The sequence below is a fragment of the Taudactylus pleione genome, unplaced genomic scaffold (genome assembly GCF_031769625.1).
Source record: "Taudactylus pleione unplaced genomic scaffold, aTauple2 ptg000334l, whole genome shotgun sequence".
Taxonomy (NCBI): domain Eukaryota; kingdom Metazoa; phylum Chordata; class Amphibia; order Anura; family Myobatrachidae; genus Taudactylus; species Taudactylus pleione.
The window spans coordinates 3,990,037-4,002,102 of NW_028284735.1; the positions used below are offsets into that span (position 1 = coordinate 3,990,037).

At 41.4% G+C, this 12,066-nt stretch overlaps 1 protein-coding gene across 2 annotated transcripts in view; it reads left to right on the forward strand.

The window, feature by feature from the left end:
- Positions 1-12,066, forward strand: part of LOC148508930 (NXPE family member 1-like) — a 234,627-nt gene that overhangs the window by 184,805 nt on the left and 37,756 nt on the right. The window lies entirely within an intron of this gene.

Consider the following 12,066-nt stretch of genomic DNA (forward strand, 5'->3'; position numbering starts at 1 on the left):
AGGTGCAAACTCCAACGGACCCCCTGGTATTAACTAAGAACTACCGCATGGCGGGATAGACTTCATTGCCAGAGATTTGCAGGTTGTGGCCCTTTCATGGCCAGTTAGAGGTGACTGTGTGAAAATACAGGCACAGTACAGAATCAGCAAACAGAAGAATGGACATGCAAGCCAGGGTCAGGTGCACTAGCGAAGGTACAGAACAAGGGTCCAGGCCAAGGTCAGGATCACAGGTAGAGGTAAAAATGAGGAGACACGCCAAAGTCATAGTTACCGCAGTGGCAGATAATGGAGATAAAATACAGAGTTATCTGAAATTGAAACTCCTATATGTATATTTGATATTTACAATTCAAATGAACATTCAAAAAAGTAAAATTTAAGAAGAAATCACCTTGTTTCCCAATACAGGCCAAAAGTCTTTACTTTACATGTACATGCATTTTGTACATGCAGTTTAAAAAACTACATTACAATTTTTCAAATGGATTTGTGTTATAGAAAATAAAGGTAAGGAGAACCTACTGTATCAACAGTTGAGTATGATGCTCTTAAAAAGCTCTCTAAAGATAGGGGGATCATTATAAAGTAGAGATGTGTGCAGACCTCTGTGTTTTGGTTTTAGTTTTGGATCTAATTCTTCGTTGTGTTTTGGTTCTGGCAAACCACCCTGAATTGTTTTAGTTTTGGATCTGGATTTCTTTAAAGATTTATAGAAACAGCTAAAATCATGTACAGTAATTTTTACTTGTTTTTGTTACTACAGTATTATCAACATCAATAACATTCATTTCCAGTCAATATTGACCACCTCACAGCTCACAATATTGTTTTCACCATTTCAATATTGTCCAAAGGCTGCAGCAAGCTGACTGGCTAACCTAAGCAACAGAGCAGCAGCACACACACATTGTAGTTTAAAAGAGTATGGCACAGAAGTGGCAGACAGGATGGCAGTTCATTAAAAATAAAAAAAATACAAAATACAATAGGCCTCAGTCCAATATAGAAAGTACAAAGTGATAATTAATTAATTATGTTAATACTAAACCTCTCCAACCAGCAAATCACAGGCCTCAGGGCAATAAAAATCGATAATTGTAAAACATAGAAAGTAGAAATTGATAGTTAATAAGTTAATAACAAGCTTCTCCAACCAGCAAATCACATGCCAATCAAATCATACAAATACAAGATACAGAAACAGGATTTAAAATACAAGATATAGACATCAAAGCCTGTGGCAAGTGCTGCCCAGAACAAGATGTATGGTGCTGCCATGACCTCTAAAATAGAGTTGAGAAGTTAGAGCGAATACTTAAACATCTTCTGAATGAGATAAAGCTGAAATGAGCAACCTAGGCAATCTGTACTTGACCTAGTGAATTAGGGAAATTATAAAAGAGAGTCTAATTTGCCTATTAGTATTTCCTTAAATTCAGTTTGACCGAGATAATCCGCTGACTTTTTTATCCATAATAGTTTACACATATTCACACTGTCACCATCACTATTCACATTCATTTTGCGGGATAATGGTTATAATCGCATGAAGACTTGTAAGCATGTCTTCAGGCAGTCAGAATTTTGCTTTATATTATTATATAATTAACCCCCAGTAAAGTACAGTAATAATAATATATGCTGAATGTCAAACACACACAATCTTGACAAAGCCCATAATAAGTAGTGCACAATTAAATTGTCCTTGGGACCTCCCACCCTTATGATGTATATTAGAAAGGTCATACAAACCAAGCACTTCAGTGACAGCCACTTTTGTGGCTGAAGTGCTTGGTTTGTTTTGGCTCCCACAAAAGAAAACATCTTGGTGGTTTGGTTAAACCAAGCTACCAATGGGATTAAGGATAACAGTGGTAATCATCCTCACAGTTGGAATATGACATTATCATCCTCATTATCACCCTTATCACTTTTGTTAATATCATCATCACACAATATTAGCTCATTTCCACTAGCATCCATTGTTAAAAAAGTATTTAATTGTTGTAATTCATGGCAAATGGCTTCCTCATAGAATTTGTAGTTCATTTTGAGCATCAGTTTTTTTTTTTTAAATGAAGCATCCTTTGTCAATCGCTCACTGGATTCCCAGCTGTATAAAACATTATTTCCGAGTACACACTGGACGGTGAGCAGATTAAATACACCATAACTAATTTGTAGAGGCTCTAAATTGCATTTTCATCCTTATAGTATTCAAGGGACTGTGTCAGATGCTAAATTGTTTATTATAATTGAAGCTAATCCTCTACCATTCTATTAATGTATCAGATTGAGTCAGGGTACAGGTAACAATATATAAAAACACACACTTTAAAATATGATATAAATTGAATTATAACAGAATGGAGATTTTTTTTTAGACACCAGAAAAAAAAATGTTTGTTTTACAATTATTATTTTGGTGTGCAGCTGATGGGGACAGCACAACAGCCATAATAAGTGAAGTCATATATGCTGTCTCTCATAATCACACACTGCAAATATATTATTTAAATTGAATTATAAAAGAAGACTGGAGATTTTTACAAACAGCAGAATAAAACCCACACCCTCTCCATAAACTCTCCAGTGTGAAATGGGACCTGATCAAAAGAAGAGAGACTTACAGTATATGCAATCCAAAACACTCGAGATCAGAGATTTCCAGGAAAATTAAGTTTTGACTCATTTTGAGATCCAAACTTGGCAGGAAGACCCGAGCCAGAACTCTGTTTTCCTTGGAAACCCCAAGTTCAGGTGTTTACAGTTTTCAACAAAACCGAACCGCCCTACTGATAACAACCATTGGCAAGCTGCACAATGGCAGGTTACAAGTTTGGGCTTTATGTACATTAAAGCTTATTGGACACATAGTTGTTTGGCAAACATGTATACTGTAAATTACACAATAAGATTATAGTGTGGTGTATAGGCTCAGTACTATTACCCAAATTACACCTTTTAGAGATATGTTACAGTATGTTTTTTTAACCACTGATGTACTATACCTATAATGAACCAAAAATTATTGACACTTCATTTTATAAATACACCTGAAATAACTCAATATGTATGTAATTCATATTATGCATATTTAAGCAGATATTGTCTACATCACATTACATCTAAAGTTGTCAATTATATACTCTGATCAATAAATAATACTTACCAGATTGAACAAGTTGATGGGTCTAAATCTCCTCCTAAATAAAGGCATGGGGCATTTGTGACCTGACCACAATCATATTATGAAGGCAAAATAGTCTCTATTCTACTAACTTACTTTTTTATATTTTTTAATGGACCATATAACCCAGATTCAGACCAGTTTTCTTTTATTAAGTGAATAATTATATTATTAATGTGTACCAATTAAAGGTATGAAAAGTCCATTTCAATAGATTCATTAAGGCTTCTAGAACTAAGGGGCAAATTCACTTAGCTCCTGGACTTACTGTGAGGGCTGCAGTTCTACCTTGAGCTACGTATTCAAATACAGATGGGCCAAGCTAGTTTGTTGCTCCATAGTGCGCCATAGTGCGTCACCCGCACTGGCTCACAGAACATAGGCATGCTGCATATAATTTTAATCAGCAGAAGCTGCTTGTGCTATCAATTCAATTCGCTGGATGACTCAGACGCATTTGGAGGTAAAAAGTTGCATAAAAGACGCTCACGCTACTGAGTCACGCCATGGCATGGTGTGACTTGCACAGTTTAACGTGCAAGGAGGCTGGATGTATGAGGACCCATCTGTATATGTATTTGTGTATAAATAACAGAATTACCACACCATCAAGTGATTTATTTTTAATCCAGTAGTGACGATTTAAAAGCTAAAGAAAAAAAAAGCCTCCCCTTCCATGATTCGAACCCGGGAAACCCAAGGTGCAAGGTGCAGACTTTAACCATTAGCCCACACACACTAGCCATGTTGAGAGCTGCACCTGTTGCGTATGTGATGTGAAGTGTACGAATTAAACCAGGCAATTTAGCGGTCAGTGATATAGTCGCTGATGCTGTAACGTAGCGTTTCACGTGCAGATACACCCGTACTGGCTCACAGGACATAGACATGCTGCATATCATTTTAATCAGCATAAGCTGCCTGTGCTATTAATTTGCATTGCTGTGTGATTCAGACACATTTGAAGATAAAAAGTCACATAAAAGACGCTTGCGCTACCTAGTGATTCCTTATTAGTACAGTACATGTAAACACATTCATCACGTCTCAGTGAAAGCTGTGCATGCCTGTGACCCCTGTCAGAGCCCATGAGACAAAAATATATATTTAATTTTTTTTTAACAGTACAGGACTCACACACATACTATACTGTTATTATTTAATACTTTATTACACATTCTTCTACAGCACTGATTCCATGACCAAAATGCTATACTATAGTGTACCGTCAGTCAATCATTGGGCAGTGATACAGAAAATGCATTGGAAATCTGACGCATGCGCTGTGTAGTTTAGGAAAAGTGACACCTGGTGGACAAAAAGTTATATTACATGATATGACTTTTTTCCAGTGCTACGCTATGTTCCATTATGAAACATTCTGTGTGGCGCGACTTAAGGCTACTGTGTGGCACGAGATGCATGGCGCGCTACATGGCTGTATGGAGCAACAAACTAGCTAGCTACATCTGTATTGCCACTGGTATGCTCTGCAAGCCCCAGAGGATGCACTTAGCAATGATTTTTTGTCACAGCTGAGGAGTTGCAGGGAAAATCCACATTAACCACTTAACTGACAATTTTGCCAGCAAAACCGATCAGAAACTGCCGGGTCTGCAGGAGAGCCCGAGAAGTCAAAGGAGATCTGTTCTGCACATGTGTAGAACAAATTTTCTCTTCAAAAACACAACTGGGCAGTGCAGTCGCACCTTGTCAGCTGAAGCACAGCTGGCTGCATTCGCATCCCATATGACCATGTCGGTTAAGTGCACCCTCTGGGGCTTACTGCTTAGGGTAATTCCATAGCTCCAAGCACTAAAATCAGGATCTATGTGTTAACGCACATTAGTCATGGCCTTACCGCATGTGAACATTGCAAAGTAATTGAATTGCTTCGGGTGTTCAATCTGGGAGCTGCAGCCACATGGTCAATGTCCTGTGGTCAATTGAATCTGCTCCATAGAATGTTAAGCATTTGTATCCAATGGGATTGTCTAACAATGTAACCTAGGTGTGGGTTTTATGTGTACCACACCCAAGATCTGTAAACTCTCTGGATTATTATCATGATAGTGAGAGAAGTGTTAAAGCACACTGATTAATCTTTCAGCTGAAAATGTATCTTCTATGCTCCATGTAGTGGGTTTTAGCATGCGGGTTCTATGTACCACATACTGATATCCACGTTAACAATTCAAAACATATATTACATAAGTGAAACAACAATTAGTAAAACTATCTCTAGGAAATGCCTTGTGGAAATAATGGATTTCTGTTTACTTCTAATATACTGTACCCAGAAGTTATACTTGAATGCCCACATTTGTAGCAGCCTCCCTGACCATCAAAAAATTATTTATTATTACAATGTTGTGAGGAGTTTGTACTGCTGAAAATACTAGGCTAAAAAGTTCTTTAAATTCTTTGCCTTTTTGAATACTATTTTGGGTTTATCCTCTATACTGTATGTTTTTACGGGCTCTATTTATTAACATTATATTTACTAAAATAATGTGAAAAAGGGTGTTTTCACACCTTTTTCACATTATTTTAGTATCACCTAAAGTTACTAAAGGGCAATTGGAGTAGAATTCGTAAAATTCTACTCCAACCCCTAAGTATCACTTATTTTTAGTAAGCAGATTGCATTTCCCATAATTGTAATGGGAAATGTGATCTGACCAAAGTTACTAAAAATAAATTGTGAAAAACATACCGGGGAAAGCCCTGTGATAATAACGCCACCTGGAGGTGGCGTTATCCAGGGTCTCCCCCGTTTAGTGGACTCCTGCTCTGCTATAACGGGCAGAGCAGAGCCTGGAGCCGGCCTCAGTGATCAGCTGTGTGGCCTAAACAGACCACATGCTGATACACTGCAAAAAAAAGTCCAGGGACCGGAGTTCGGGGCTCCGGTGATGTCCTCCCTCCGGTAAGCTGGTCTCCCATGCTACACTGGGGCCCGGTTGTCACCTGACAGGATCACAGTGCAGTATGGGATGTCACCTGACCGGAGCGACAGAGGACATCACCGGAGGCCCGATTACTGCAGGTAAGTGTAATTAAGGGAGGGGGGGTTGCGGGGTCCGTGATCATGGGGGGCAGGGCTTAGCGCCAGGGGGGTAGCAGCGACGGGCACTCAGCGCATGCGCGGGGCACTTGTCACAGTATTTTTTGAGAAAATACAGTGATAAGGCTCCGGAGGGGATTCGCAGGGACAGAGCTTTATCGCAAGCTCTGTCCCTGCAAGGGATTTGTAGTAAATCCCTGTGATATTGCCTAATACCACAGGTAATATCACACTACAATCTGTATTACAAAGGCGGATTGTAGTAAATAGAGCCCTAGGAGTGGGATCTAGGAAAAAACAGGATAGCTTAGAGTACTTGCCTTCCTGATTTCTCTAGTTGCTGAATTACATTTGGAAATAAAACATTACTTATACAGTACTTGTCCCCATCTTTTTATGAATAGCATTTATAAGTTAAAAGCAAAGATATTTCCAAATACAAGGTTTTTTTATTGGTTCATTCAATATATTATCTGGGTAAATGGTTTACAACATGTATATTCAAGATAGAATCTCCAGTTATAGTAAAGATGATAACTTCTAGTGAATTTTAAACCAAGTAAACTGTGATTAAGATATTCCATGAAACTTTATATAGAGTCTAATTTTGCAGCGGCGCACACACACACACAAGCGTCATGTGCAAATGCAGAAGGAGCTGTCAGACACGTTCTTGCTGCATTGCCATTCCAGCACTGCGACTGACATCGCAGGCTGGGATCATCGCAACCATTGCCACAGATGGTCGCGATGGTTGCACCTTTGGTCAGGCTGTGGGAGCTGAAGATTTTCACATTAGTGGCCAATAATCTGCATCCACTGACGCATACCCTGGCCTTGTCTTCCCAGAAAATGGGGGTGACACCTAACCGTTTCTGGGAACCAGCAATGCCCCCACTCTGCCCTGTCTATCTTACTGAGGCTTTAAAGTATCTATGAGCGTGATCATAGGACCCCTTCTGCACATGTACATAACAGGTCCTGCACAGGCACAGACCCAGAAACATCTGAGACGTATGTTCATCATCGGATGAACGTACATCTCTGAATCAGGCTCTAAATCCCCTTTCCAAATTAAAAATAAATCATCAATATATTCTGTGTAGAGCAGAGGTCCCCAAACATGGTCCTCAAGGCACCCCAACAGTTCAAGTTTTAGAGATATCCCTGGTTGAGCACATGTGGTTAAATCAAATTGACTGAGGTACTAATTAAGTCATTTGTAGTCAAGCATGGATATCCTTAAAACCTGGACTGTTAAGGTGCTTTGAGGACCAAGTTAGGGAACCGCTGGTGTAGAGGACAAAATTTGCAGCAAGCTCCCCTGACCAAAAGTATTGATTTTTAAAGTTGCCCAACTAGATATTTGTGATGCTTGGTGGAAAGCTTGTCCCCATTGCTTTGCCAAGTGTTTGGGGAATAATTTGACCATTGGATAAAAAATAATTATGTTATTAAATAAAGGGAATGAAATCAAGCAAACATTTTTAGCGATAGTCTAAAGCGACAGACACACTAGATGTTGTGCTGTATGAACGATATTGGTGAAAGATTTCCCTTAAACTTTCTGTAGTGCAGGACAAACTATATTGGGTGTACACACTGAATGATATCTTTAAAGATATCTTTCAGTAAGTTATCCTGCCACATCTCTGAAAAGGCAATTATTGACGATATCGTCAGATTGGTCTGCATGTACGGATGACAAAAGACATCGTTAATGACCCACGGGAGCACACATCATTGGTCATTCACTGCATACACACTGAATGATATGAACGATATATTGTTGAACGATATCGTTATCGTCCATATCGTTCATAAAAATCATCTAGTTTGTATGTGGCTTTAGATCTCAGTCAACAATTAAAACCTTTCTGACCGCAAGGCCATTCAGATCTATAACTATATAATAAGCTAGAAAGTGTTGGTACATACTCCTGAGATTTGATATAAAAATTATTAGAATTATACAGATGTAATACCCCAGAGGTAGATACTATCCATTGTGAAAAAGTTTATTAAAATTGTGTTGTGAGATGTAAATGAACATAATATTATATATGGAAAATAAGTATTTATTGAATAAAATGGTACGTGGATACAGAGAACTTGGAAAGTGGAGAACAACCACCATTGTATTTCCTTATGGTACTGCTCTGAATGTTTGACTCATCCAATAGACTGGCACATGGAGGACTGTACTATTGTGGCCTTTGTGGAAATGGGAAGTTGATGACAGTTGGCCAGTTGGTGCGTGGAGTGAGCGGGAAAGAGAGTGATGCACGAGCTGGAGAAGGAGGTTCTAAAAGAGTGAAGAACGCACGCTGACTGCGCAGTTACTGCGAGGTAGTGAGAGATGAACGGGACACCAACACATCACGGTGATCAGCAGCACCTGTAAACCTGCTGGCAGCCTGCAGAAGAGGAGACCTGTATGGAGGAGATCGGGTGGTCTCGTCAGCGTTGGAGGGGAGTCTCAAAGTGCCAGGAGGTGTGACAGAGGCAGAGACTGGGGCGGAGGTCATTAAGTCGGTCTGTCAGTATCGAAGGCAGTTCCTTGCAACACAGGGACTGGATTCAGTTGAGCTGGGAGACAACGATCCTGTGCTGAAGTGGATCTGCCGTGAGTAAATGAGGTTGAGATACCTCCCTCCTACAAGTCCTCAATACATGATCTACGTTCAGCATAGCCAGAGACAGTAATCTTTGAGCTACGTTCAACATAGCCAGAGATAGTATCACCGTTATCCACAACCCTTTGCAACTATTGCAAGATTACACAAGTAACCAGGCTTATAGTTACAGTCAATGTAGAATAGCTGCAGAAGTAGAACCAGGGGCTCATAAATTAGTAAGTGTCTGCCTGCTTACAATCATTGCATTCTGCCTACCCATCCACTAAAATCCTGAGATAATGAAATGACAGAGTCAAGGGATCTAGTATTCAATATATTGAACATTAAAATGAGAATTAGAGTTGAAGAGTTCAAGGTACATTCTGCTGAATCTACATACTGTACTTATTCAAACTACACGATGTTACAAAGTAATTACACAGTATTTTATGAAAGCTGATATTGTTGCTACTTGAGCTATTAAGTCACCCATTGTTTGAATCTTACATTATGCTAATTAACTAGCTTAACTACTAACTAGAAATAACCACTCGGACACCTATGTGGAATTAAAAGAGGACACAGGTGAAATTTATTGATCATATTGTAATTAGAGAGATGATGGCAGTAAGAAAGCAGTGCACCGATGCCACAGCCCAACAAATATATTTGACTAAGTAAGTGGCGTATCCCTGCCTGGCGCAAACTGGCCTGAGGTAGAACCATTCTCCCTTAATTGGCACAGCCTTGACCCCTCCCTAAGATGAAGGCCAGGTGCCCCCCTAAGGAGAATGACCAACTTGCCGCTATCAAAAGGAAAATGCTACCCAGGCACTCATACGCTATAATAGGTTGCATGGGGAGCACTTCTTTCCGCCAGGCTGCACCTCTACCTGTTGGAAGGAAAACATGAAAATTGCACAGTCCAATGAAAATAAACAAGAATTGCATACAAAACAGCTTAGTCAGGTGGGTGGGTGGGGTTCCAAAACTGGAAAAGAGGAAGATGGTTCCACTTCCAGAGTATTTATAAGAATAGTAGGGGCCTTGCCCCTTATTACTGCCATAGGCTATTATTTTTGATGGCCACAATCCTGGCTGCTCCCCCTCTTCTCCCTTAACCACTAGTGAACTAGCAATGTTCCATCACTAAACAGGGTGTTATCTTTCCTCAAACTTATTCAAGTATTCAGATCTATTAAGTCACCCATTGTTTGAATCTTACTTTATGCTAATTAAATAGCTTAACTACTAACTAGAAATAACCACTCGGACACCTATGTGGAATTAAAAGAGGACACAGCCAAAATGTATTGATCAAATTTTAGTTAGAAAGATGGTGGCAGTAAGAAAACAGTTGTCACGGCCTCCAAAGATGGAACAGGCTTTGCAAGCAGTGATACCGGCAGCACTAACTGAGGAGCTCTTAGATATGTTTTCCTCATATGACGGCACAAGACACGAGTAGGTCAGAAGAATAGAACTTTAATGATGACAAGAATGGTTTGAGGGAATAGTGGTATAGGCACAGAACCAGTCCCGGTAATACGTAGTAATATACCACTAGACAGATGCTTGAAACAATCCTTGAATGACTGAAGACTGTATGATGAAGCACTGGGTTGAGCTCAGGTAAAAGACAGAGGGCCTGATTCAGACCCACTCGCAAGCGCTATGCGCTCGCAAGTGGGTCGATGACCGGGCAGTGCGCACGCACCATGTGCGCACAAGCCCCGTAGCGAGAGAGAAATTATCTTGCTCCGGGGCTTGCTACAAACAGGGTGGCTGTCGATGTTGATCGACAGCTCGCCCCGTTTTGTAGGTGGAGAGCTGGCCAAATGGAGGCGTTCCCAAAGGAATGCTTGCCGTTTGGGGCTGCCCTCCTGACATCACACGTGATGTCAGTAGTGAGCTTCCGGCTCTATTAGAGCCGGTAGCTCACCGGGGCTTGCGGGAACGAGACCCTACCACTAGGGTCTCGTCGCAAGCCCGATGGTCGCGATGGTCTCGACCATCGCGACCATCCCCTGGCCGCCCGCTAAAGCTGTGGGACAAAAAAAAAAAGCAGCCGCCCTGATTCAGAGCGAGCGCTCTCTTTTTGTGAGCGCCTCTGAATCAGGCCCAGTGTTCTAGGAGCAAGGTGCTGAGCTATGCTCAGTAATAGCAAGAGTTCTTGGAGCCAGGTGCTGAGCTGTGTTCAGTAATTAGCAGAAATTCTTGGAGCAAGGTGCTGAACTGTGTTCAGTAATAAGCAAAATTTCTTAGAGCAAGGTTCTGAGCTTTACTCAGTAAATAGCAGAAGTCCTTGGAGCCAGTAAGTGTACTGAGGGCCTGATTCAGACTTGGGAATAGAGGCCCTGATTCAGAGCCAGACGCTCTGAATCAGGGCGTCTTTTTTTTTTTTATGGAGCGGCCTCCTGGCCGCTCGCATTGCTGTGTGCTGCCACCCACAGCTAATGCGAGCGGCAAGGATGATGGTCGCGACGGTCAAGACCATCGCAACTATCGGGCTTGCGACGAGACCCTTGTGGTAGGGTCTCGTGGCCGCAAGCCCCAGAGAGCTTTCGGCTCAAACAGAGCCGAAAGTTCTCCCACTGACATCACTTGTGATGTCAGTGGGGCCGGCCCCAAACGGTAGATGTTCTCATGGGAACGCCTCCGCCTGGGCAGCCACCCCCATGGTCCGCCCACCAAAGGGGGCGTGCTGTCACTCAACATCGACAGCACGCCCCCTTCGGTGCGAGACCCGGAGCGACGGATTGCCCGTCGCTATCCGGGTCTCGTGCATACCCACGAAGGAGCCGGCTCTGTCATGCGCATGCGCTCTGGGCCACCATCAACCCAGTTGCGAGCGCTCAGTGCTTTCGACTGGGTCTGAATCAGGCCCAGAGTGAGATATCTCTCTCAACTGATCATCTTGGTGAAACCATGCTGCACTGCAGGTGGGGCAGATTTAAAATATGCAGAGAGATTTAGATTTGGGAGGAGTGTTTCCAAAGTGACATCTAAATTGTAGAGTAATAATAAAGCTGTGCAGTATTTGTGGGCTACATGCAAAATCAGCCAGTATTTACCCCACATGTAAAAAAATGTAAGTATTTACACCCCTTGCATTGCAATATGGTTTGTTCAGGTTCACAGTTGAGAGAGATATCTTACTCTACTCCAAACTCTGAATCAGGCCCTGA